We start from the raw sequence: 23,720 nt of genomic DNA, 5'->3' as shown, positions 1-23,720 counted from the left end.
CTAGAGACGTTAAAGACTAGCAAAGGCATTTCGTAGGGTGTCAAAACCCTATTCCTCTCCCATTTCTATCTTAAATTTCATTTCTTGCGAAGTCTAGATACTTGTTTTTGGTTCTCATATGCATTGAAAAGAACTTTGGTGAGGATTGCATGAGCTTTCATGTCAATATTGAACATTTTGCATAGTTTGATCGATCTCAAACCTGAGTTCGATTGATCGAACTCCACTCTGCATCCAACACTTAGAAAAATTTTTGACCTGCAGAAACCTGCATCCAAATCACCTCTCTGTCCCATCGTTCCTGATATGTTCAACCCGGTGCGTTAGTGATGAACCGGAAGTTGACCCGATAATGGACCCGAAATGCGGAAGCGAAAGAAGCCAAATAACCTCAACAGATGTACGTCATCCCTGAGGCCCCAAAATGACTCTCCATGAAGCCACGAAACTCAAATGAGCCAAGCAAATGAAGCAAGAATGCCTAACCCGAAAAGAGATGAACTAAGGGCAAAATGGTCATTTCTCACTGAAAAGGGTGCCACCGTGCACACCATTGGAAGGACAATGAAAAATAAACAAAATTAGACTCAAGAATCGTCTGATTCTGAGTCCAGGCAAAAAAGATACGAAATTCCAACACCCGATGCGAAAGTTATGAAGCAATGACTTAACATTTTCTAATATTTTCATAATAAACTTTGAAAACAAAAGTGCATAGAAAACGAGATACATGTCATTGGCCTCCGGCCTCATCTCATACATGTTAAATACATTGAAAAGACTTACGTACACTTTACATATACGAATCAACGAATACAAGTTTAAACAAATAGGGCTACAAAGAGGCATCTTATGCTAATACTTGCATAAAATAGAAACTTAGAAACTGTAAGCCATCCAAGGAGCAATGGAATCTTCAAATCCTGAGTCCTGTACCTGAAATATGCCCCAATATCGTAGGGGTGAGTAACATAAAGCTACTCATATGAGATGAGCATGCATCGACCTAGCATTTTACAATTTTATAACCTTATGGTGAAACATGTTAAAGGGGCTCATGCCACCTAACGTATATGTCAAGATGAGACCTAGGGAGCATCCTAAGCTACCTAGATCATTTATATCATAATCACATTGTTCATGCAATTCAAACAACATGGAAACATGTTATACAAGGCAACAAGATATAGATTCTCAAAGTCTTCAACTTGAAATCCAAAATACGAAAACAACAAGTGTGGGTCATGCCACCTAACGTCTATGTTCAAAATGAATCTATAAGGTCATTCCTAAACTACATTTGAACATCAAAACACAAATTATGATATCGATGCAATTTAACCAACAATGGAACTTCCAATACAACGCATGAAGCATGCTTTCACAAAGCTACATCTTAAGCTCAAAATAGGAAATCAAATAAGGAATAACAAGTTACGATATCATCTAGTTATCAACTTGAAATGAAATACGAAATCAAACAAAGTGGATACTCGAACGTCACGCCGGATCAGACCGACAACATAGTTACTTTAGGGTTACTAGCCCATGGGTAACCTCCCTATGTGCGCACTAGACTGTATAGAGGGACAATCCCCCGAACTAGAACCAAGTCCTAACTATAACCAAACAATGACATCCCCGAGTTTCCAAAATCAACAAATTGTGCAACAACGTATATATATCAACATGTATATACAAGATATCAACTATTTACCAAGCACAATCCAAATTTTAGAAACTTATAAAATACATGCTCAAAATTCACAACTACTATGGCATATAAGATGTCAAATATAAAGTGTGCAATTCCTTACACATAGCAACAATATATTCAATAAGGAAAAATATATTCTCATGAATATAAAAGTGACAACTATGTTATCTAATGCTCAAAAGTAATCAGTTGAACGTACATCAAATCCAAATCCATGATTTAAATATAGAAACAACTTCCAAAATGCAATTAAATCCATGGAGTAATAAAGTAGAATTTAATTAAACATAAATAGTTAAATTCTCTAAATTCTAAGTTAATCCAAATAACCTCAATTTAATATATATTGAAAGACATGTCATGGTCATCATATATATAACATCAAATGACAAGTTAAGTGATTAAAACACTTAAAACAAAATTAATCAAGCTAATTAATTAATTTCCTCTAGATTTTTAAACAATTCCAAATGCCCTCAATTTAATCTATGTTAGAGAACATGCCAAGGCCTATTTAAATACCACATTACAACTTGATTTAATGCTTGATATAACCATGTAAATTAAACTTTCACTAAAGATAAATATTAAATAAAAGTTATAATTCTTAATCAAATGATCCAAATTTAATATATGTTAACCAACATATATAAGCATAATTTCCTAGCATGTTACAATTCAAATCAAAGTTATACATCATCATAAATTTTAAATCTTATACAAGAAATAAAAATTACTAACTTTCTAGATTTGATACAAGGCATACATATATATTGTATAATCATGGCAAACACACAATACAACACACAAACAATCCTAAAACATTCCCTACCTCAATTGGATTGAAAATCCCAATTACCTCCGAAACGAAATCGCCCCAAATTTTCAATCCGCAAAATAGATTTTTCAGCTTGCTACCTTCAACTTGTAAAATTCATAAAAAATTCAATTCTAACCCAAATTGAATGAATCCAAATCCCAATCAGAGCTTAAACACTTTAATTTGATAATATAAATTTAGTTTAACAAAATATTTTCCCAATTGAAATAGTTTTGCCCCACAAATTTGAAACAATTTCTGCCCAGAAAACACATTTTCAGCCTGCAGCTTCCAACTTTGAAAATTCATGAAAAATTCATTTGATATCCAAATTATGCAAAACTAATTTATTTTGGAAGTAAACACATGAGAGTGTAAAACTGGAAATTTAAGCCATGATCCAATGTCAAAAGGTTAGTGAAATAAATCATCTAAAAATATGTTTTCCAGCTGCAATAAAAACATGGACAGCAGATAGTTTCGGATTTTTAAAAAAAAATTTAGAAATGCTTTAAAATCGTAAAAAAATTCTAAGGAGTGTAAAACCCATGGGAGAAGTTCCAGTAAAAATTTCAAGGCAATTGAAGCACTACAGATCCATATAAAAAATTCATTCCCGGACTGAAAATGAAAAGTTTCAAATTTCCAGCAACTAGCTTGCAACTTCAAAAATTCATAACTAATTCATTTTAAATCCAAATTACATGAAACCAAAACTAAATGAAAGATAATTGAGTATATTTTCATATTCTATATTTAATTTGACAAGATTAATTTCAAGTTAAAATAGTTTAAGGGCAAAATACAAGTCCTTCTCTTCCATGCATGTAAAACACTCAATAATGACATAAAAATACTTCAAAATAATAGATCAATACCTCACCAGAGAATTGAATCTCTGGATACCAAAGCAAAACTAGGAGTTAGGCTAGATCCTTCAAGGGTTTTAAAGAGGAGGATGAGGGGAAAAAAAAGTATTCCAAGTTCAAAGTTCTAAGGTGAGTGAAAGGGCACCAAAAATGAAGTCAAAGCTACTATTCAAGCTTTTCTCCAATGGTGGCTTCCTTAGGGTTCTTGAGAGGAAAGTGATGAATGAATTAAAATGTGTAAACCCTAAGCTAAATTGGTGGGCTTCTCCACTCGCTAGGTGCTCTTGCACTACCTCACACACACACACTAATGCAAGACTAAAGGTGAGTCCTACACTTGTCATGAATCCAAGTAAGCTTCCAAGATTAAATATTAACCCTACACTTGTCAACCATCCATGCCAACAAGTGCACCAATCCTAAGATAACAAGTAGGTGAATCTCCAACCTCCATGTGTCATGAGATTAAGCCTCCAAGTGGTTCTACCACAAAATCAACAAGTGGCACCATAGGAATGTGACACTTGTCACATTTTTTAAAAATTGCAAAAAGGTCCTTTTTGAAAATATCTTCCAATTTAATTTGCAAATAGTCCCTAAGACAAAAAATAATTACTTTACTTAATTACCCAAAAACCCCTCAAGTTATGGATAATTGCAAAAAGTCTTGTTTTCATGGCTTTTACAAAGAAAGTAAGCATTTAATATGCATTTCTACAAAAGTAAAAATGTAGATGTCATTGAATTTAAATATCATGAACGTATGCAAAACCGGAATCAAATCCGAGCACAAAAAATGAGGTTATGCAAGTAAAAGTGAAAAACGAGAAGAGGACGAAATAAGGAAAAGACGAAAAATGAATAGTGTCAAAAAATAGAAAAATGTGGAAATGACTCGGTCTTCAAAGGAAGTTGTCAATCCAAAGGAAAGAGTCTCAGAAACCATTTCCGAGCACTCGAGACGACACTAAGAGACAGGAAATCGAACTCGAAAAGGAAAAGATAATGAAAAAAAAAATTATCTGCAAGATTTGAAGAAAAAGGGAAAAGGAAGAAAATGACCGGCTCATTACAACCTTCCCACCTTAAAGGGATTTCATCCCCGAAATCCAGCCCCAACAAAACAAAAGGCAAAACTAGGATAACTACGGAGTACATCTCCGAGTACCCCAAACAACATGCAACGAAAACAACCCCAAGGCTGAAAGACAACGCTCAAGCCAATGACATTTGCACCCACGTGCTTACGACTGGACAACCTCTCAAAAGAAAAATGACCGCACGGCAACACGACAAGTCAAAGGTCACTCATAGAACCTTGCACCAGACAAAGGAACGGAAGACAACAACCGTAAGCATTTCTCCTGATGAACCATCATACCGATCCAAAAACAACCCAAGAAGAACTTTAAGATCATCACAGATCAAATCAAAGTACAAAACAAGGACAACGTAGCAGTACGAATAGCAGCCAGAACCCGCCCACACTTACTCGTCAGTAAGGTAGCATGACAGTATAAAGCACTAATTCATAACCTGCCCCCCACTAGGTCTACCCATAAAATCTCTCGATACAAATGACATCAATGTCGTGAATCATCATTACTAAAAGCACTATGGGAACCAGGCATCTTGTGAGAGTTGGGGTAGCTAATCCCAAAACTTTGACAACAATGTCACAGGCACCGCTAAGCTTAAGGTCCTAAGTCCTCAATACAACAAAACCAACAACTCCAATGCCTCAAAATACTCCTGTTAACAACCTAAATCACGAATCCAAAGCCTGACAAACAAAACATCATCTCTGAAATCCCATATATCATCCTGAAACAGATCAACTATGAAACCACACCGAAATCAAACATCGGATCACAATCCCTACTACGGGTGACCAAATCCTCGAAATACAAGTCCACTAAGTGATACACACATCAAGTCCTGACAACCAAAGTCACAAAACGAATCTCTCAAAACCGTGCTTGGCATCACCAAGCCAAATCAAAATCCTTTAATTTCAATTCACAATCAATCACTGGAACTACAATTCCTCAAAACTATGCCTAGCCATAACTAGGATGAGAAAACTCCATAAGCAAGCCATATCCAACAACGATCCTCCAAAACTCCTCCTAAGAGTCAACCACATCCAGGCCTCCAAAACTGGAATAAGTCTCCAAAAGACATTCTCAAAAGAGCATCGAGCTCACCTCACGAATCAAATAATCCTCAAAGATATGGACATAAGTCTCCGTAAAATGATCTCACACCAATCAACTCACTTGAGCACCACAACCGTCAACAACCATGACAGGAACTCTCCAAGGGAAGACATGAAAGAAAGGGGACCACCAGTCCTAAAAAGGACAACACCATGACTCCATCTCTGAAACGAAAGACAACAAAGTCAACGACTTCACCCCCTGCATGGAAGTAAGTCGACCAAAATCTATCAAATCCTCACCAAGGACTCAAGACAACAACGATGATCCTCATGGACCCACCAACCCCAAAACAGTGCACAACGCAACGGAGGGAAGAGACTCACTCGTTGTGAAGTCCCTAACACGAACCAGCACAAAGCCATTGTGGAAACCAGCATACAAACTACGTGCGACCAAGGGAAATGGATGGGAAAACCAAACCTGAAAGTCATGCATATGACAAGGAATGCAACTACCAGAAAGAAAATCTACTTACATAGATGAAAATCAAAAGCACATGCTGCACGTCTCCACATAAACACAAAAGCATGTCATTAAAGCGCAGTAATAACATGGCATCTCAAAGCATATAAGAAAAGCATGTTGTTGCCACACAACAAGAAGGCAAACGAGGATAGACCTCCACCTACTCATGCATCACAATATCATAAATCATACTACTGACATGGTAGTAAATGAAACTACAGAAAATAAAAGTGATGCAACAATGAACCCTATGGACATCGTGTCCTAGAGTGCCTAGGTAAAAAGGAAGGACCAGTCCTAGCCATACACTGACTCCAAAAACCAATGCAACAACAACCTGTCTCAAAACAAACGTGAGCCCTTACCACAATAGTAAGACTCTTACAATCTATCTCTGAATCTAAGGGTGACACTACAAGTGACCCTAACAATGCAATGCTCTCTCAACCTGAAGCATCTATCAATCGACTTGACCCCTAAAGCGTCATCGCGTAAGGAGAACTCAAAGAAAATGGCAACTCTAGCCATACAATCAGACAACCAAATCGATCACTATGATTGATCCCCAAAACAACCATCATCATTATCAATCAAAAGGACTACACCTGTCGGAACAAAACCTAATGCTGATTCCATCCGAACTGCACTCGCAGCTTGCCAATACGGTAGCATGACAGTGCCATGCACCCGCCCACAACGTACCCGCCCATGAAAATTGCAATCTCAGAGGAACCTTCCAAAACAACCAAGGATCCCAAAAGGTCCAAAACCTAACCATGGCCTAAAATCAACAAATCCAGTACTACGGTTGTGCCTAATGGCTCACCCCATGAGAGCCTAAACAAAAGGTGTCTCTCCACCTACCTCAAAACCAACTCAAGGTCAACAACAACCTAAACTACAATACAACCGTGACTACAATCACCATCAACCTCAACTCGAGCCTCAATGACCAATCTCGTGTCATGCCAAATATGCAACACAGTTATGCAAATACAAATCTGATCTAGAATACATCATATGTCATGCTCTTTACATAATAATTAAATCATGCTAAACAAACGGCATACCATATGTAACACGTAAGCATATAAACATATTATCAAACCAAAATATATTATCATGAAGCAAATAAACACATAGAGCATGGCAACATAAGCATGATATGTACCCAAAACCCGTCGTCCAAGGTATTCAAACCTAGGAGCTCTGATACCACCTGTAGCAACCCGGATTTCTCAACCCGGTGCGTTAGTGATGAACTGGAAGTTGAACCGATAACGGACCCGAAATGCGGAAGCGAAAGAAGCCAAATGACCTCAAGAGATGTACGTCATCCCTAAGGCCCCAAAATGACTCTCCATGAAGCCACGGAACTCAAATGAGCCAAGAAGCAAGAATGCCTAACCCGAAAAGAGATGAACTAAGGGCAAAATGGTCATTTCTCACTGAAAAGGGTGCCACCGTGCACACCATTGGAAGGACAATGAAAAATAAACAAAACTAGACTCAAGAATCATCTGATTTTGAGTCCGGGCAGAAAAGATATGAAATTCCAACACCCGATGCGAAAGTTATGAAGCAATGACTTAACATTTTCCAATATTTTCATAATAAACTTTGAAAACAAAAGTGCATAGAAAACGAGATACATGTCATTGGCCTCCGGCCTCATCTCATACATGTTAAATACATTAAAAAGACTTACGTACACTTTACATATACGAATCAACGAATACAAGTTTAAATAAATAGGGCTACAAAGAGGCATCTTATGTTAATACTTGCATAAAATAGAAACTTAGAAACTGTAAGCCATCCAAGGAGCAATGGAATCTTCAAATCCTGAGTCCTGTACCTGAAATATGCCCCAGTATTGTAAGGGTGAGTAACATAAAGCTACTCGTATGAGATGAGCATGCATCGACCTAGCATTTTACAATTTTATGACCTTATGGTGAAACATGTTAAAGGGGCTCATGCCACCTAATGTATATGTTAAGATGAGACCTAGGGAGCATCCTAAGCTACCTAGATAATTTATATCATAATCATATTGTTCATGTAATTCAAACAACATGGAAACATTTTATACAAGGCAACAAGATATAGATTCTCAAAGTCTTCAACTTGAAATCCAAAATACGAAAACAACAAGTGTGGGTCATGCCACCTAACGTCTATGTTCAAAATGAATCTATAAGGTCATTCCTAAACTACATTTGAACATCAAAATACAAATTATGATATCGATGCAATTTAACCAACAGTGGAACTTCCAATACAACGCATGAAGCATGCTTTCACAAAGCTACATCTTAAGCTCAAAATAGGAAATCAAATAAGGAACAACAAGTTACGAAATCATCTAGTTATCAACTTGAAATGAAACACGAAATCAAACAAAGTGGATACTCGGACGTCACGCCAGATCAGACCGACAACATAGTTACTTTAGGGTTGCTAGCCCATGGGTAACCTCCCTATGTGCGCACTAGACTGTATAGAGGGACAATCCCCCGTACTAGAACCAAGTCCTAGCCGTAACCAAACAACGACATCCCCAAGTTTCCAAAATCAACAAATTGTGCAACAACGTATATATATCAACATGTATATACAAGATATCAACTATTTACCAAGCACAATACAAATTTTGGAAACTTATACAATACATGCTCAAAATTCACAACTACTATGGCATGTAAGATGTCAAATACAAAGTGTGCAATTCCTTACACATAACAACAATATATTCAATAAGGAAAAACATATTCTCATGAATATAAAAGTGACAACTATGTTATCCAATGCTCAAAAGTAATCAAGTGAACATACATCAAATCCAAATCCATGATTTAAATATAGAAACAACTTCCAAAATGCAATTAAATCCATGGAGTAATAAAGTAGAATTTAATTAAACATAAATAGTTAAATTCTCTAAATTCTAAGTTAATCCAAATAATCTCAATTTAATATATATTGAAAGACATGTCATGGTCATCATATATATAACATCAAATGACAAGTTAAGTGATTAAAACACTTAAAACAAAATTAATCAAGCAAATTAATTAATTTCCTCTAGATTTTTAAACAATTCCAAATGCCCTCAATTTAATCTATGTTAGAGAACATGCCAATGCCTATTTAAATACCACATTACAACTTGATTTAATGCTTGATACAACCATGTGAATTAAACTTTCACTAAAGATAAATATTAAATAAAAGTTGTAATTCTTAATTAAATGATCCAAATTTAATATATGTTAACCAACATATATAAGCATAATTTCTTAGCATGTTACAATTCAAATTAAAGTTATACATCATCTAAATTTTAAATCTTATACAAGAAATAAAAATTACTAACTTTCTAGATTTGATACAAGGCATACATATATGTTGTATAATCATGGTAAACACACAATACAACACACAAACAATCCTAAAACATTCCCTACCTCAATTGGAATGAAAATCCCAACTACCACCGAAATGAAATCGCCCCAAATTTTCAGTCCGCAAAACAGATTTTTCAGCTTGCTACCTTCAACTTGTAAAATTCATAAAAAATTCAATTCTAACCCAAATTGAATAAATCCAAAACCCAATGAAAGCTTAACACTTTAATTTGATAATATCAATTTAGTTTAACAAAATATTTTCCCAATTGAAACAGTTTTGCCCCACAACTTTGAAACATTTTCTGCCCAGAAAACACATTTTCCGCCTGTAGCTTCCAACTTTGAAAATTCATGAAAAATTCATTTGATATCCAAATTATACAAACCTAATTTATTTTGGAAGTAAACATTTGAGAGTGTAAAATTGGAAATTTAAGCCATGATCCAATGTCAAAAGGTTAGTGAAATAAATCATCTAAAAATATGTTTTCCAACTGCAATAAAAACATGGACAGCAGATAGTTTCGGATTATTAAAAAAATTTAGAAATGCTCTAAAATCGTAAAAAAATTCTGATTAGTGTAAAACCATGGGAGAAGTTCCAGTAAAAATTTCAAGGCAATTGAAGCACTAAAGTTTCATATAAAAAATTCATTTCCGGACTGAAAAAAAAAGCTTCAAATTTTCAGCAACTAGCTTGCAACTTCAAAAATTCATAACTAATTCATTTTAAATCCAAATTACATTAAACCAAAACTAAATGAGAGCTAATTGAGTATATTTTCATATTCTATATTTAATTTGACAAGATTAATTTCAAGTTAAAACAGTTTAAGAGCAAAATACAAGTCATTCTCTTCCATGCATGTAAAACACTCAATAATGACGTAAAAATACTTCAAAATAATAGATCAATACCTCACTAGATAATTGAATCTCTAGATACCAAAGCAAAACTAGGAGTTAGGCTAGATCCTTCAAGGGTTTTAAAGAGGAGGATGAGGGGAAAAAAAGTATTCCAAGTTCAAAATTCTAAGGTGAGTGAAAGGGCACCAAAAATGAAGTTAAAACTACTAGTCAAGCTTTTCTCCAATGGTGGCTTCCTTAGGGTTCTTGAGAGGAAAGTGATGAATGAACTAAAATGTGTAAACCCTAAACTAAATTGGTGGGCTTCTCCATTCACTAGGTGCTCTTGCACTACCTCTTACACACACACTAATGCAAGACTAAAGGTGAGTCCTACACTTGTCATGAATCCAAGTAAGCTTCCAAGATTAAATATTAACCCTACACTTGTCAACCATCAATACCAACAAGTGCACCAATCCTAGGACAACAAGTGGGTGAATCTCCAACCTCCATGTGTCATGGGATTAAGCCTCCAAGTGGTTCCACCACAAAATCAACAAGTGGCACCATAGGAATGTGACACTTGTCACATTTTTTGAAAATTGCAAAAAGGTCCTTTTTGAAAATATCTTCCAATTTAATTTCCAAATGGTCCCTAAGACGAAAAATAATTACTTTACTTAATTACCCAAAACCCCCTCAAGTTATGGATAATTGCAAAAAGTCTTGTTTTCATGGATTTTACAAAGAAAGTAAATATTTAATATGCATTTCTACAAAAGTAAAATGTAGATGTCATGGAATTTAAATATCATGAACATATGCAAAATCGGAATCAAATCCGAGCACAAAAAATGAGGTTATGCAAGTAAAAGTGAAAAACGAGAAGAGGACAAAATAAAGAAAAGACGAAAAATGAATAGTGTCAAAAAACAAAAAAATGTGGAAATGACTCGGTTCTCAAAGGAAGTTGTCAATCCAAAGGAAAGAGTCTCAGAAACCATTTTCAAGCACTCGAGACGACACTAAAGGGCGGGAAATCGAACCCGAAAAGGAAAAGATAATGAAAAAAAAAAAAATTATCCGCAAAATTTGAACAAAAAGGGAAAAGGAAGAAAATGACCGTGTCGTTACAGTAATATTAGAGACAGAGCCCTAATGTTACCCCAAGTCGGCCCATAAAGCAACCAAGATTTATCCATGTTAGTTAAACACACTGTCTTCCTAGAGACCCTAGTTAACTAACGTAATAACCAAAAACTCATTTAACTTATTTATATCAAAATTAATAATTACTAAATTAAACCATTTAAACATACAAGCCAATTAAATAACAATTTATCAATTTAATCAATTAAAAATACAAGTAAAGAAAACAATCTATTTAAATCAACAAAATAAAACAAACAGTTAATTAAAATAAAATCAAACACATAACCAATTTGACATATAAGCATCTAGCCACAAAATCAAATTAAAATTTCACACAAAAATAAATTTAAATTCCAATTTTTATCCTTTTGAAAATTAGGGGTATTATATTCTTCCCCCCTACAAAAGGAATTCCGTCCTCGGAATTCACGAAACTCTGAATTATTTTTGTTAAAATTCATTTCCCATTCCATTTTGATGTTGCCTTCGTATAGGAGTTCCCCTGCATTCCAAACCCTCCACGAAAACTTATGAGTCCCATATCAAGAAAACATAAAAGTTATTCAACACGTAAGTTGTATTGAGCAACTTCCTATCTTTACCCAAATTGTTTAAACATGGTACAAATCCACATTCCTCCAAGTTACATAGCATAAATGTGTAAAACCTCTATGCATCGCATCCTAACATTTTAAACACACTAATTGATAGTCGACTGCCTAATTGGAAAACAACCTCTATGAAAATCAATTTAAGATAGAAAATCTAACCTGCCTCAAAACGCCCCTTGCTTCTAATACAGAAAACATCTAAGCCACTGTTTTCGCCAAACCGCACACTATCCATGACAAAGGAGAGTATTTCTCCCCGATGTATCCTTTAAGGAACTTCTACCAGCTCGTTAAGCACTAGGTGCTTAAAGTAATACCTTCGTGAAGATCAACCCCAATATTTGCAGTTGACTTCCTTAATGTCCATGATAACAACCCGTGTCATTATTATACAGCTGAAACTTCAACTGCAATCTCAACATCGAAGCGAAAGATATGAATATCCGATCGGTTGTTGAGAGCGTCCACTTACCTATTCCCTTCCACCAGATAGAACTTAATGTAAAGTGTGAAAACCACTTTGATGCACTTAAGTTGTCTTGTAATCCCCTCCATTCATATGAACTGATGACCCGCCAGTTCGTAATAAACCAGAATTTAGCTGACTTAATAAAGAAACGAACCAACATCCTAACCAAATCCAAATCCAAATCCAAATCCGTGAAAAGGGTCTATCAGTTAAACATAGAAAATGTCTACCAAGGTCTCGTAATCTCGAATGGTCCATCTCGATCATATTAGAAATGGTATCCAAATCACCACGTCCCTCTGCTTACCGATCCGCTAAACAACTGCTTCATACCATGAAGCATTTTATGTTGCACCGGGATAAATAAAGAACTAAGATATGTGAATCTCAGTCCTTATATCCTCTTTCCCGTTTGTTTACAGAAAGTACCAACTGGTCTGGTACCATCAGCTTCCGTATGCACCCATTGCTTACATCGAAGCATTGTCAAAAGCTAACCCTGCAACTGTATCTATGCATCACCAGTTAGTGATAACCTTACCGATAATAAAATTAACCGGTAATTCCATTTATCGAAGGTCAACTCATTATGACTTTTGTTGGCCTAAGGATTTTATCTAAAGGTCAATCTTATGTTTTGATGATTACAAACCATTAATGATGTTTATGTACTAATATTTTCATTAAGTGAAGTATAGTTGATCAATCATTCAATCCTCAATGATGAGCTAGAAGTTCCATTTCAAGCATTCCAAACACTCAAGCAGTGATTTCAAAGAAGCATCAAAGTGTAAGAAATTAAAGAAGAACTCGGACTTCAAAGATCATTCAAGCTTTTTAGCAAATCTTCATCAAGCCTAGATGATCATGGTCAAGAAATGAAGAAAAGGGTAGATAGGATGGTGAGAGCTTAAGGTTTAATGTCAAAGTTTAGATGAATATATTTTGAAGCTCAAAATTACAATTCATGCATATCATTCTCATTTCATCTTTCAAAGAACATAGAATTAGCTCATTAGGTTTTTGAACACATTCATATGAGCCTTACATCATACTAGAATTCATTTTAAGTCTCCTACTGAAAGTAGAGAAGGCTCTATAAAAATTAGAGAAGGCTCAGGGGAAAGTAGAGAAGGCTCTACAAATCTAGAGAAGGCTCAGAAAATTAGACCAGGCTCTATTTCAAATAGAGACGGCTCTCAAAGTTATTTTTCAACGAAAAATGAAGTTTCCATCCAAAGAGCAGGCTCCCAAAAAGGAGAGCCGGCTCTCAAGGCTAGGGAGCCACCTCCTCTTGTTTACAAGAGCCGGCTCCTTCTAGGGTTTTGATCTACAATTGAAACTTTTTCATTTATTGTTTTCCAACCACCTGCAACAGCTATATTGACCATTGTTTATCTATAAATATAGAGGTTGGTCTGCATAATAAAAAAACACTATTACAGAGAGCATTCTACCATTCTTGAAAAGCATTAAATAAGCATTCGTTGAGCTTTCATTCCCTCTGCTTTCATTTCCTCTTACATTTCATTCTACTGTAGTAATTCTGAGCTTCATATATATATTCATCTTTACTATAGTCGTGAGCAGAACTGTGTACTTCTATCTTTGAGAGATTTATTGTACAATTCATTTATATTCCAAGTTATTGTAAAAGGGTTGGTGTGACCCAAAAGAAAGCCTAAGAGAAGGGTGTTCTCTTAGCAATCTCTCATCTCTATCTCTCTTATACTTGTGCGATACACTGCTTGAATATTTCAGTTTCTCTGTGCTTAATAGTTTGTTAGATTTAATATTTTTAAATTGCAAAAATTGGTCCTTGACTCTATTCACCACCCCTCTAGAGTCAATTAGTGACTAACAATTGGTATCAGAGCCTAATCTCTAGAAAAAGCTTTAACTATCTTAGAGAACGAACATGGCCAATACAAATTTTCATCAAGAAGGTCAATCTAATAATAGACCTCCTTGGTTTGACGGAAATGACTACAACTATTGGAAGATCAAAATGAGAGCATTCCTAAGAGATGTGGATATAGATGTCTGGAAAGCCACAGAAAAAGGAGACCATGTTCCAACCAAAATAGTAAATGGTGAAACTGTTCCAACACCTGATATTGAATGGACCCTAAATGACCGTAGGCTTGTACAATGTAATGTCAAGGCTATCACTAATCTCTATTGTGTTTTAAGCAAAGACGAATTCAATAGACTTTCAGATTGCGAAACGGCCAAAGAAATTTGGGATAAACTTGAAGTTACCTATGTAGGGACCAGTCATGTAAAGGAATCCAAAATGAATATGCTTGTCCATAAATATGAACTTTACACCATGAACAACAGAGAAACTATTAGTGAAATGTATTCTCATTTTACTAACATTGTGAATCCTTTGAAGGCTCTTGGAAGATCATATACATCGTCCGACAATGTGAGAAAAATTCTTAGGTCTTTGCCTAAAAATTGGGAAGCCAAGAAGACCGCCATCCAAGAGGCCAAGGATCTCAATACACTCCCCATAGATGAACTTATTGGCTCATTAATGGCCTATGAGTTAGAGATGAATGATAGAGATGAACACAAAGAAGCTCAAAAGAAGGATATAGCTCTTCAAGCTACTGCCAAAGAAGTCACAATTGATAAAGCTCCTAATGATGAAAAAGAAGAAGAAGTTGCTTTCATTACCAAGACCGTGAGAAGAGTTCTTCAAATGAAAAAGTTCCAAAAGAGTAACAACTTCAAAAGAAATGGTGCATCAAGTGAGTAAGGAAAAAGAGAAGCACCTACATGTTTTCATTGTGGAAAACCGAGACATTTCAAATCCGATTGCTATGCCTGCAAAAATGAAAAGGAAAGGAAAAAGAAAGGCAAAGCCATGCGAGCTACATGGGAAGATGATGATTCAAATGGATCCGAAAGTGACGATGAACTTAATGAATTGGTCAATCTTTGTCTCATGGCCGATGAAGATGAGGTAAATTCTAATCATGACTCATTTGATTTAGAAACTTCATATGATGAATTAGTTAATGCACATAATTATTTGCTAGATGCTTTTAAAGAATTACAGATGAATTAGGCAAAATGGTTCAAAAGTGTGCTAGCCTTAGAAAAGAAAAGCTTATCATCTCTCAAAACCTTGAAAAATCTCAACTTGAAAATGAAACCTTGAAAAAGGAAAAAGAATTAGCTAAAGAAGCGGCCTCAATTGAGTTAATTTCTGAAAATGAATCATTGAAAGTCATTATTGAGGATCAAGTTGAAACCTTAGCCAAATTCACAAAAGGAAGAGAGAATTTAGGCATCATTCTTGGAAAGTAACGAAATGCTTATGCTAAGGATGGGCTTGGATTTGATCGTCATAACAAACATTCATGTTTATTGAAAAGGAGAAAGCCCTTGAACAATTACTTTGTTAAAAATTCCTCCTTTAGTCCAACATGCAGTTATTGTAAAAAGATAGGACATAAGATCAATCATTGTCCTATTAGGCCATGTAGGACAAAAGAAGTTTGGGTTGTTAAAAGGACTTATGTGCTTCTTCCTAACTCTCATGGACCCAAAAGAATGTGGGTATCAAAAGAAGATTACTCAAATTCATTTTGTAGGTTTGCGTGAAGTCTTCATATTCATCCAAGGACAAATGGTTTCTTGATAGTGGATGCTCAAGACATATGATGGGAGATCAATCAAAATTTCGCTCCATCAAACCTTACAAAGGAGGAAATGTTACATTCGACGACAATTCAAAAGACAAGGTCATTGGCATTGGAACTATTGGTATCTCCTCTTCCTTATCTATTGATGACGTTTTACTTGTTAAAGGCTTAAAACACAACTTATTTAGTATTAGCCAACTATGTGATAAAGGATATGATATTTTACTTAAATCAGATAAATGCATTGTCAAAAAGGATAATAATGAAGTTTTTCATGCTCTAAGAAATGGTAATGTGTACACTTTGCTTTTGTGTGAATTACATGATCAAGATGTCAAGTGCTTTGTATCCTCAAATGAAAATTGTTGGTTGTGGCATAGAAGGTTAGGTCATGCTAGTATGGATTTGATTTCAAAGCTATCTAGAAATGAATTAGTCAAAGGCCTCCCAAAGACTAATTTTTCTAAAGATAAAACTTGTAGCGCATGCCAAATAGGCAAGCAAATCAAGACATCATTTAAAAGGAAAAAGGACATAACAACTACAAGGCCACTTGAATTAATTTATATGGACTTATTCGGTCCAGAGAGAATTGCTAGTCTTAGTGGAAAACTCTATGCATTTGTCATTGTTGATGATTACTCTAGATTCTCTTAGGTATTTTTCCTTACACACAAAAATGAGGCTCATGCAATCTTTGCTAAATTTTGTAAGAGAGTCAAGAATGAGAAAGAGTATAAGATTAAGTCCATTAGAAGTGATAGAGGAAGAGAGTTCGATAACCAAGATGTAGAAAGATTTTGTGATGAAAATGGATACAATCATAATCTTTTGGCTCCAAGAACTCCTCAACAAAATGGAGTTGTTGAAAGGAAAAATAGGTCTCTCCAAGAAATGGCTAGGACTATATTAAATGAACATAAATCTCCTAGAAATCTATGGGCCGAAGCTGTTAGTACCTCATACTATGTCATAAATAGAGTAATCATTAGAAAACTTCTTAATAAGACTCCTTATGAACTTTGGAACAAAAGGAAGCCAAATATTGGATACTTTAAAGTTTTTGGATGTAAATGTTTCATATTAAATGATAAAGATAGTCTAGGAAAATTTGAACCTAAATCGGATGAAGGTATTTTTCTAGGATATTCAACTCGTAGCAAAGCATTTAGAGTGTTCAATAAAAAAACATTAGTGGTTATGGAATCTATACACGTCGTATTTGATAAATCACCATTACTCCCTCTTAGGTGCTCATTGGATGATAATGAAGATGTGATTGAGATTGAAAAGAACATTGAAAATCTTGATTTAAATGGTTCGTCTATTAAAGATCACTCCGAAGATGTTCCAAAAGATAGTCACTCTCATGAAGATACTCTTCCTATGGCTTGGAAGGAAGTGTCTAATCATCCAATAAATCAAATTATTGGCGATCCATCTAAAGGAGTAAGCACTAGATCTCAAATAAGTAATGTTTGCAACTATGTGGCTTTTGTTTCCCAACTTGAACCAAAGAATATTCTTGAAGCCGAAAATGATGAATCTTGGCTCTTGGCCATGCAAGAAGAACTTAATCAATTTGAAAGAAATGAAGTTTGGCATTTGGTTCCAAGACCTAAAGATAAAACTGTCATTGGCACAAAGTGGGTGTTTAGAAATAAAAAGGATGAATTGGGAACAATTGTGGGAAATAAGGCAAGGCTTGTTGCTCAAGGTTATAATCAAGAAGAAGGAAATGATTATGAGGAAACTTTTGCCTCCGTAGCTTGACTTGAAGCTATAAGAATGCTCCTTGCATTTTTATCTCATAAAAACTTTAAGTTATATCAAATGGATGTAAAAAGCGCTTTCTTAAATGGCTTTATTGAAGAAGAAGTGTATGTTGAACAATCACCTGGCTTTGAAAGCTATAATTGTCCAAACCATGTTTTCAAATTGACAAAAGCATTGTATGGTTTGAAACAAGCTCCAAGAGCTTGGTATGAAAGACTAAGTGGTTTTTTATTTACTAATGAGTTCATTCGAGAAAAAATTGACAATACTCTTTTCACTAAAACCATTGATTGCAACTTGTTGGTCATTCAAATTTACGTTGATGATATTATCTTTGGATCAACCAATAGTGTATTATGTGAAAAGTTTGCCTCTAGTATGCAAAATGAATTTGAAATGAGCATGATGGGTGAACTAACCTTCTTCTTAGGGTTGCAAATCAAACAAACACTTGATGGTATTTTTGTTTGCCAATCTAAGTATGTTAAGGATTTGCTAAAGAAATTTGGCTTAGAGGAAGTCAAACATGCCATTACTCCAATGAGCTCTTCTTTGAAACTTGACAAAGATGAAAAGGGCATTAATGTGGATATTAAAAAATATAGAGGTATGATTGGTAGTCTCTTATATTTAACCACAAGTCGACCGGACATCATGTTTAGTGTATGCTTATGTGCTCGTTTTCAATCTTGCCCTAAATAATCTCATCAATGTGCTATTAAACGCATCTTTCGCTATTTAAGTTATACTACATTCTTAGGTCTTTGGTATCCTAGACATACATCATTTGAACTTGTTGGTTACTCGGATGCTGACTTTGGAGGATGCAAAGTTGATAAAAAAAAGCACTAACGGGACTTGTCACTTCATTAGACAATCACTAGTATCTTGGTCCTGTAAGAAACAAAACTCTATTGCTCTATCAACGGCGGAAGCCGAGTATATTGCAGCCGGTAGTTGTTGCACTCAAACGCTTTACATTAAGCAACAACTTAAGGACTTTGGACTTCATTTTGATTATGTTCCTATAATGTGTGATAATACAACTACAATTTGTATTTCAAAAAATCTGATTCGGCATTCTAAGACAAAGCATATAGAAATTAGGTACCACTTTCTTAAGGATCATGTCTCTAAGGGCGACATTGAACTTATGTTTGTCAATACGGAGAAACAATTAACTGCTATTTTTACAAAACCTCTCCAAGAAGATAGGTTTTGTTTACTTAGAAGGGAAATTGGAATGTGCTCAGAAGAAGAAATACAGCAGTAAAGCAAAGCAGCAGCAGAGCCAGCTCCATTCAGAAAAAGAGTCATCTCTTTGAAGAAAAAGAGCCGTCTCTACATAAGGCAGAGCAGTCTCCACAGATGATATCAAATTACTTACTCTTGGGATCTCAAAAATTTTAAGAAAAAGCCTACTCTATAAAAACAAGAGCCGACTCTCCAACCTACATACAAATTGGAATAGGAAGAGCCGTCTCTAGAAAAAGGTAGAGCCGGCTCCTTCAGTGCTAATTTTTTTTCCAACTCTCGGGATCTCCTCTGCAGACAATTGAGCCTGCTCAACAAAAAGGAAGAGCTAACTCCTAAAATGCCTTAAACATCCATCTCTCGGCATCTCTGAAAAAGCCCAAAAGAGCTAGCTCTACAAATTTATTGAGCCGTCTCCAAAAATTGGTTTGAGCTTTCTCTACATTCCTTCTTGAGCCGGCTATTTCATTTTTTTTTTTTTTTTGCTTGGCAAAGAGTCGGCTCTAAAATTTCTAAGAGCCGGCTCCATCTTTTTTTTAGAGCCGGCTGCCAATGGCCAAAGAGCCGGCTCAACAATCTAAGAGCTAGCTCCATTAAATTCCAAGAGCCGGCTCCATTTGCTGAATACACACCTCACGAATTGCAATCTGCCTGTTAGATGTTATTTCTATTTACATCTATTCACTATTGGGCATAATCTCATCCACTTCCAGAGAGCTTTTCGGCTAGGGCATTGTTCTTTCTCCTCCAATTTCTTCACAAGTAAGTGAATTTCCATCTAATTCTTTCCACATTTCATAAATTCATTGGTTGTTAATTGAAGTTTCAGTCATTAATTTTTAATTTCATCCTTTGAATCCATCATTCCATGAATCCCTTAACTATACCGTAACTTTTCTCTTCCATATGAAATTTGCTTGTTTATGATCTGTAATTTCAAAATTTATTCCACAAACTTCCATTTGTACTTTAATCAATTTGTTGATCCATCATACTTAGATCAAATCTTGAGTTTTTGCATAAATTTTGTTATCAAACCCATTTTTTTTGTTTTTTTTTTATTATCTGAATTTTTTTGAATAAATGTGATGACTTTGGTTCATTTGAGTAGTACATTTCAATATGATGACTTTGGTTCACAAATCTATCGAATTCCTACTCTTAAGATGAATTTATACATATCTCAATCCCTAGAGCATGTTATATAAATTTTTTTTTGGGTTTATCAAGCAAACATTTTAGGATTGTTCCATGCACTGTCTTGTCAAAATTCCATATGCTTCCATTTAAGGTTAAATTTGAATCCTTTATTATGATTCCATTTTGGCCCTTCATGTCTAGACAAATTTTTTTCACACTCAAAATTCTAACTGAATGAGCATTTTAAAACTGGGCCTTGTCATTGGTTCAATTTGTTTTATTAATTCTAATATCAATCTTCAGTCTAAACTAATTTGAAACTTGAAATTTTCATTGTCTTTTAAATTAGATTTTTATTCAGAGAATTCCTTCTGTAATTTCAGTCTAAATTCTAGAAGTGTCCACGGCTTCATCCTCACGTAGAAACAATCCTTCTCGTGGACAAAAACGGTCTACTCAACATAATGATGAATCAGGCCCTAGTGAACTAAATCCTCATCCACTTGAAATCTCAGCCACCATGGTATATAAAAACCCCACATACAAAAGCATATATGACAAATTCTTTCAACATCGAAAAATGGCCACAGCAATGGTGTTATCTGACACAATTTGCAATGATCTTCATCTCAACACCTATAGATTGTTTGATGCAATTGGCCTTGGATCATTTGTTGGGATGAATGAAGGATACTATCCAAAATCAGTAAAGTTATTTTACACTAATCTTGAAGAAATGCCTGGAGAAGAAAAACTTAACTGCTATGTGGCTGGAATATATTTTCGCCTTGATACAAACAGCATTGCTCGAATCCTTCACCTTCCCCCTATGGATGGAATTCAATTCTATTCTCATTTCAACTAGTTTAAAGGACAAGGTTTTGATAAACTCATGGCTATTCGGCAAATGACTTATGATTCAAATATAACCAATACCAAAGAGGTCAACACCAAGCAATTAACTATGGAAGCTCGGTTGATTCACAAGATCATCATGTACTCTATTCTTCCCAAATCCGGCAGTCGATCCAAAGTTTCCCACATGGATGTCTTTCTTATCTAGTGTGTCTTAAATGGCAAGCACTTTGATCTTGCATACATAATATTTCATCACCTTCTTATATGCAAAAGAAAGAAAAAAGTCTCTCTATATTATCCTATGGTTCTCTCTCATATATTTATGGCTAAAAAGGTTCCACTTGATAGTCGTGAAGCAGTCAAACCAGGGCCAAGACACATTCTCACTGCCTTAAATCTTGCGTCAATGGGGCTAAAAAGGGATTCCAATGGAGTGTGGTTTTATCCTAGGCAATGAAGGTTCAAAGAGGCTAGAGCTAGAGGAGAAGAGATTGAAAATGTTGATGATGGCGATGAAGACGAACATGAAAGTGATGACGATGATGAAAATGAGGAAGTTCCAGTTGAAAATTGTACCAAACGTGCTTTCTTGTTGGAAATTCTCAAAGGCACTCGTCAAAACCAAGCCACTCTTGAAAAACAATAAACTCAACTTGACGAAATGCACATGGCAATCGCTCATCTTAATGAGGATTTTGCAGAATTTCGAAACTAATATGGACCTTCTTCTCCTTAGAACAGTTTTTCTCCATTTCAAACCTTCTTTTGTGTGCACTTATTAGTTTTATTTGCTTTAGAGAAGCCTTTTTCTGTGTTTTATAAACTATGCCTTTATCTGTCATATGGTACTCGTGTTCACAGTCTCTTTCTGTTATCTATAAAATGCCATATTTGCTCATCTTTTGCCCTTTAATTCATTCTTCTCTGATATTTCCTTAAATGGCAAGTTATTTTTCTTTATTTATTCATTTAGTCTCCCATTTTTTTTTAGATGATAAAGGGGGAGAAAGATGTGTTATGATGTGCTACTCTATTGCTTGTTAAATATCTTGATAGATGCATATTGATAGGGGGAGTCTTCTAAAAATGTCTGTGAAATTTATATGCTTTCAAATTGTCTAAAATAATTATTATAGAATCAAGCATGATATAATTTTCAAGATATGCTTATTGATAGGGGGAGCATTCTTTCTAATGCAACTCCATGTTGACTATAAACACATTAATGTTTTGTCATCATCAAAAAGGGGGAGATTGTTGACCTAAAGATTTTATCTAAAGGTCAATCTTATGTTTTGATGATTACAAACCATTAATGATGTTTATGTACTAATATTTTCATTGAGTGAAGTATAGTTGATCAATCATTCAATCCTCAATGATGAGCTAGAAGTTCCATTTCAAGCATTCCAAACACTCAAGCAATGATTTCAAAGAAGCATCAAAGTGTAAGAAATTAAAGAAGAACTCGGACTTCAAAGATCATTCAAGCTTTTCAGCAAATCTTCATCAAGCCTAGACAATTATGGTCAAGAAATGAAGAAAAGGGTAGATAGGATGGTGAGAGCTTAAGGTTTAATGTCAAAGTTTAGATGAATATATTTTGAAGCTCAAAATTACAATTCATGCATATCATTCTCATTTCATCTTTCAAAGAACATAAAATTAGCTCATTAGGTTTTTGAACACATTCATATGAGCCTTACATCATACTGGAATTCATTTTAAGTCTCCTACTGAAAGTAGAGAAGGCTCAGGGGAAAATAGAGAAGACTCTACAAAAGTAGAGAAGGCTCTACAAATCTAGAGAAGGCTCAGAAAATTAGCGCAAGCTCTATTTCAAATAGAGACGGCTCTCAAAGCTATTTTTCAACGAAAAATGAAGTTTCCATCCAAAGAGCAGGCTCCCAAAAAGGAGAGCCGGCTCTCAAGGCTAGGGAGCCGCCTCCTCTTGTTTATAAGAGCCGGCTCCTTCTAAGGTTTTGATCTACAACAGAAACTTTTTCATTTATTGTTTTCCAACCACCTGCAACAGCTATATTGACCATTGTTTATCTATAGATACAGAGGTTGGTCTGCATCATAAAAAAACACTATTACAGAGAGCATTCTACCATTCTTGAAAAGCATTAAAGAAGCATTCGTTGAGCTTTCATTCCCTCTGTTTTCATTTCCTCTCTTTCATTTCATTCTACTGTAGTAATTCTGAGCTTCATATATATATTCATCCTTACTATAGTCGTGAGCAGAACTGTGTACTTCTATCTTTGAGAAATTTATTATACAATTCATTTCTATTCCAAGTTATTGTAAAAGGGTTGGTGTGACCCAAAAGAAAGCCTAAGAGAAGAGTGTTCTCTTAGCAAGGAAGAGAAACAAGGTCTTGCTTCAATTGAAGGTTTGCTCTCCACCATTAAAGAGAAGCTCTAGTGATTTTGGAAAGTCT

The sequence above is a fragment of the Cornus florida genome, unplaced genomic scaffold (genome assembly GCF_030987335.1).
Source record: "Cornus florida cultivar Cherokee Brave unplaced genomic scaffold, ASM3098733v1 CherokeeBrave_3.0.0_Hap2_Chr10, whole genome shotgun sequence".
NCBI classification, from domain to species: Eukaryota; Viridiplantae; Streptophyta; class Magnoliopsida; order Cornales; family Cornaceae; genus Cornus; species Cornus florida.
The sequence above is the reverse complement of the archived record's forward strand: the minus strand, read 5'-3'. Positions refer to the sequence as shown.